A 6000-nucleotide genomic window follows, 5' to 3' on the forward strand; every position below is an offset into this window, starting at 1 on the left:
ACATAAACTGTGGGTGTTTGTGCATTTGTCTCTTTATAATGGAACTTTTAAAAGCCTAAAACCTTCCCCAGTTCTTCAGATAAACTTAAAAACATATCATCACACAGCATTTTATTTCTAATTCTTCATGTAAAGTATCTTTTTGAAGATCATTTATCATCTCTGGATCCTGAACCAAGCGCCTTTTCCTCCATCTATTCTCTTTTTACCTTCTCATGAGACTTCCAACAAAGCGCTGTGATGAATATCAATCTAGCTGTAATGAGACATTATTATGAGCTGGTTGCATGGATCTTGATTGGGGCAATGAGCAGTTAAAGAATGAAAAAATTATACATACATCTTAACAAAAGGGACAGATTACCAAAGCTCTGCATAAAAGAGCCCATTGGTTTAGATGCACAAAAAAACCAGGACTTTCGTAAGTCTTACTGATCTTTAAAATGCATTCAAACCCGTGGGCACACTTCCTCCCTCTCACCACTGCGGTTATCCACAATCACTGCCAGTGCACTTGCTCATATGGAGGGGTGTTCAGAGGGTAAGGTTGGGTGCAGGTGTAATACATGAAGCAGCATGTCATATGGATCCTTTTTTTAGGAGGAAAAACTCTGCTATACCCTATTGAAAAGAAGAAAATACAAAAATGTTTGGAATCAGCTCAAAGTTTAACATCATACAGTAATTGTGGGCCAAGTCTGTGGAAGTGTTGTGTATAGAGGGGATAAAATGTGCAATCAGATGAGACTTAAAGTAGAAATATATAACATTTCTGCTTCAAAATACCTCCGACTAACTATACCGAACTTCCCAAAGTGATTTAGACAATGTTCAGCCCAGAGAAACCCCTCACCATAGTAAAGAAGGGCCTTTTAGCTTAGTTTATATTGCATGCAAAAGACAGAGGCAAAGCCCCTCCAGCATCGGCGCTTTATTAGACCCCAACCTCCTGCTCTTTGTTGCATGATGTACCCACTCTCTCGTCCTAACATTTTCTGTACTTCATTACTGTCCAGTTAAATTAAGCCAAAATCCCAAAACATATTTAGATAAAAAACATCACATGCAGCCCTGAGAAGAATAATAGGCAATGCAAGGTTACTAATAGAGGACTATTTGTACACAAAGTAATTCAAACCATTTATGTAATAAAAACAAAGCATTTACAACACTATTCAAGGGTATAAAAATGAGCAGAAATAAGAAATTACAAATAAAACAAGCAGCATATAAAAATATAGGATCCAGAGGAAGTAAAGAAAACTAGCTTTAGGCAAGAAAACATAACATCAAGCATGTACATGCATATCATATGACCTCAATTCCAAAATAGTTTGGCGCTTTGTAAAATGTAAATATAACAGAATGCAATGATTTGCAAATGAAATAAACCCACATCTAACATGAACAACAATTCAGATGTTGAATCTAAGACATTTTACCATTACATGAGAAATATTCATTTATTTTGAATTTGATGGCAGCAACACATTCAAAAAAGTAGGGACAGGAAGACAGAAAGCTGGAAAAGGATGTTGTACTAATGAAAAACAGCTGGAGAAGCATTTGCAACTAATAAGGTCAATAGGCAACAAGTCTGTAGCATGACTCGGTATAAAAGGAGCATTTTAGAGAGGCAGAGTCTCTGAGAAGTAAAGATGGGATAAAGGTTTCAAAAAATTTAGAAAAATGTTAAAGGCTGTGAATATCCCACCAGCTACAGTACGTAATATCATCAACAGATAATAATGAGAATCAGGTTTTTTGACCTAGTATGCTTACACAACAAGGAATTTGACTCTGGTTGGCTTTGCCCTTAATGTACAGAAATTAAACACTGAATACAAAAAGAAATAAACAGAAAAAAGTATAAAAAGAACTAGAAAAGTACTCAGAGAGTAAAGACGTCCGCCATTAGCCCTATCTCCCAATAGTGAAGAATCCTTTAAAAACATTCCCGTATCCGGATGGTGATCTGGATCACTCCCAAAATCTAATTCGCAGATTACTCCCTCACTGTTGGGGCGGAGACACAGTGAGGCAAAGCATTGCTTCGCTACGTGTGAAAGTCATGGCAGAGGGTGAATATTCCTCTATTCCTCCTAGCATTGTGAGTATTCTCGCTACCATATCCTGTCTTTCTCTCTGTTACGCTCCAGCTCATTTCCCCGACCGGGCATGCATCTTTCAAACTCTATAAACTCCAAAACTTTGGATAAGTTACTCATGTCTGCCATTTCCTGGTGTAAAATGGTAACAGCGCAGCCCTATCTCCCAATAGTACAGAATCCTTTAAAAAATTCCTGGATCCAGATGGTGATCCAGATCAGTCCCAAAATCAAATCAGTTCTTCCTTTTGACATTTCCTGAAAATTTCATGAAAATCCACCCACAACTTTTTGAGTTATGTTGCTCACAAACAAACAAACAAACAAACAAACAAACCCACCCGATCACATAACCTCCTTGGCGGAGGTAATAAGATTTGAATATATAAATGGTTTTCTAGGTATTATTTGTAGTGTGAACAAGTTCTTGTACATTCATAGTAAGGCTGAAAGATGTGCAAAGGGTGCTAGAATGCTGACAAGACATGATCAGAGTATGAAATATGCAAGAATGTAGGCAGATTTATATGAGGTATAAAATTATTTAAGACAATTGATTAATGCGATGTGAATATGAGATGAGGCATTTCACCACAGTGAGCTTTCTTACAGCAACTGAGTTACTGTGAATGGATCAGTGACTTGTACCATTTGATTATGGTAAATAGATTTAATTAGTAATTAGTACATTTAGTAGATAAATTAGTGCAAATATGCATATAAGGTGAAGCACTTTACCACAGAGAGATTCTTAGAGTTATGGAGTAACAGTGAATAAATTAATTACTTGCAGCATTTGAGCACATTAAAAATATTTTAGCAATTAAATTAGTAATTGGTAGGATAAGTACATTAATTAGTACAAATATGCATAAGAAGTGAGGCCAGATTCAGAGAATCTGGAGAAATCTCTGTACAAGGGACAAGGCACCCCATAGGGGGTGCTGCATTACAAATAGGTACTTGAAAACCCTGCATGGGCTTAGGAACACTTCCAGAATCACTGTCTGTCAACACAGATGGACGTGCCATCAACAAATGTAAGTTAAAGCTGTATCGTGCAAAGAAGAAACAATATTTGAACAGGATCCAGAAACACTGCTGTCTTCTCTGGCCCAAAGCTCATTTAAAATGGACTGAGACAAATGGAAAACTGTTCTGTAGTCAGATGAATCAAAATTTGAAATTCTTTTTAAAACTACAGATGCCATGTCCTGCAGACTAAAGAGGAGAAGGCTATCCAGCTTGTCATTAGTGCACAATTCGAAAGCCAACATCTCTGATGGTATGGTGTTGCAGTAGAGCCTATGTCGTGGGCAGCTTACACATCTGGAAAGGCACCATAAATGCTCAGAAGTACATGGAGGTTTAAGAGCAACATGCTCCCATCAAGACAATGCCTCTTTCAGGGAAGGTCTTGCATATTTCAGCAAAACAATGCTAAACCACATACCACAACCATCACAACAGCATGGCTTCACAATAGACAATCTAGCCTGTCTGCAGCCCAGACCTTTATCCAATGGAAAACATTTCAGGCATCATAAAACAAGAACACCTAGGACTGTTGAGCAGCTAGACTCCTACACAAGAAAAGAATGGGACAACATTCCTCTCCCATGGTATGTTATAGAACTTGTCAGTGGCACAGAGGGGCATAACTGAGATAAGGGGGAGTGCTTATCCTTTAATTAGGGCACAAGTGTTTTCTTTTCAGTTCAGACTGACCAAACAAAATCTAGAGTCCCTCCAGACTTGTGGTCCTCAGGATTTCTAGGAATTGAATCATGCACCCTGCAACACCCCAAATGAAGGCAAGTCTTGATCCTTAAGTTTTGATTTCAGTCTAATTGAATCTTGCAGTCATTAAAAAACCATTCATATACCAGACATGCACGTATATGCCTTCTTGACAATGCTGTCGGAGTTTATATAATAAAGCTGTGTTTGTACCTACACTGTGGGATAAATGACCTTGTGAAATGTGAAAGTGGTTTACTCTGGAGATAAACGCACAGAGAATTATCAAGTGACTCTGCTGGTCCACTTAGCTGTTCGAGCCTTTTAGCCTTTTCCAGCTCTTTTTTGTTTTGCTTTGGGACCTCCAAACTTCACAGTTTGGTTTTCAGATCACTGAGAAATAGCTAAATTTAAGTCCAGCATCTCTTTTTGTGAATTCTTCAGGAAATATGTTGACCTTTATGCTTTAACAACACTTAGATTATGCACACATCTTCTCAGCGGGCTCCTTATATACAGTAAATGGTCCTGGGGGTGGGTTTCAAAGATAATCAGTAGTGTTGTATTGAAGATGAGCTGCATGTCTTTTGCCACCCTGGGAGAGAGCTTAGAAGCTGCTGGAAAATAAAGGCACCACATTCTCATGTTGATGCAATATGGCCGTGAGGCTTCAGCACTTTTCTAATCCAGGGTTGATAAATGAAAAACACCCAAAAATGAGAAAGTAATCAGTCAGTGGAGCGCTTTGGTTTGCTGTCAAATCACCTGGGGATTTTTTTTTTTACTGTTCCTGCAGATGAGAAAGCTTTAATATGATGATCTCTTTCCTCATCACGAAACCTTTAATTGAAGTCTTTCACCGGATAGACTCCACCTAAGGTCATTATGCAAAGGGCAATAAAATGCAGAGGGCTTTGTTCTCGACCTCATCAAGTGAAGGTTGCATGAAAAACTTTTCCTCTCCTCTTCTTAAACTCAAAGAAAATGCATGAGGAAGAATGAAGCCAACTGTGCATACACATGCTGTTTACTTATCAAAATAGAATAGTCATCTGCAACCCCTTATAACCTACACTATATTGCCAAAAGTATTCACTCACCCATCCAAATAATTGAAATCAGGTGTTCCAATCACTTCTATGGCCACAGGTGCATAAAATCAAGCACCTAGGCATACAGTCCAGACCTGCCTCCTACTGAAAATGTACAGATAGCAAAATACAACAATGTAAACTTGGCACTGTTGAGCAACCTAAGATATGCATCAAGAATTTTACTTTCAATACTTGAACAAATAGAGTCACCAGTTGTCCAGACACTTATTCTTTGGCTTTGTGCTTTGAAAAGGATTTGCGAATCACTGTCTTGTCTTTTTATCCACATTTAACCCTGTGTCCTGACTTTTTTTGCGGTTGGGGTTTGTTAACACTGCATCCATTTATGTCCTCCACAGCATCCCTTTTATGAGAAGCACTGTGAATTTCTCCCAGCCGAGCTCTCTGTGGAGTTTGCATCAAATAATTGTCGCAAACTCCGCCATCTAACGGAGTCAAGCTGCCCTTAACAATAGCAACACACCTACAAAAAGGCTCTGTCACTCAAGCAACACCTGGCCATGATGAGTCTCCAAGCAACCAGAGTTGGTGCACCAAAGGAGAGAGAGGAAACAGCGGCAGCTTAATTACTCGCTGGCTCAAATCTGTAGAGGGGAGGAAAAAAGAGAAAATGGTTAGGGAGGGATATCCTGTCATTTCTGTCAGTGGGGAAGTCATTTTCTCATATTTAATGCTAGTTCCTCTCTTCTTGAGCTCTAATTGTAGCTACAATTACAGTTTTTTGGAGGAATGATTGATGTTTTTTTTTTTTTTTTAAAGCAGTGGGGACATTCTGGATGGCTAAAATGCAGAAAATAACCAATCCTGCACAGTTGAAGGAAAACAGTCAGGATAATCAAATTTTGATAGGTGTCAAAATCCTGAAAACCGGCTGTTGTTACAGACTGCTTTAATATGAAGGCCTCATGATTAGTGTTTATTTCTGCTGTCTTTTTACACATTGCTTGTTATCTGGTGCTGCTGGCATGCAATCATTTGAGGGTTGTTGTTAAGTGTCCTCCTGACTTCATGCCTCTTCAACATCAGAGAGTGAGAGA

This window comes from Cheilinus undulatus, linkage group 13, assembly GCF_018320785.1.
Source record: "Cheilinus undulatus linkage group 13, ASM1832078v1, whole genome shotgun sequence".
Lineage (NCBI taxonomy): Eukaryota > Metazoa > Chordata > Actinopteri > Labriformes > Labridae > Cheilinus > Cheilinus undulatus.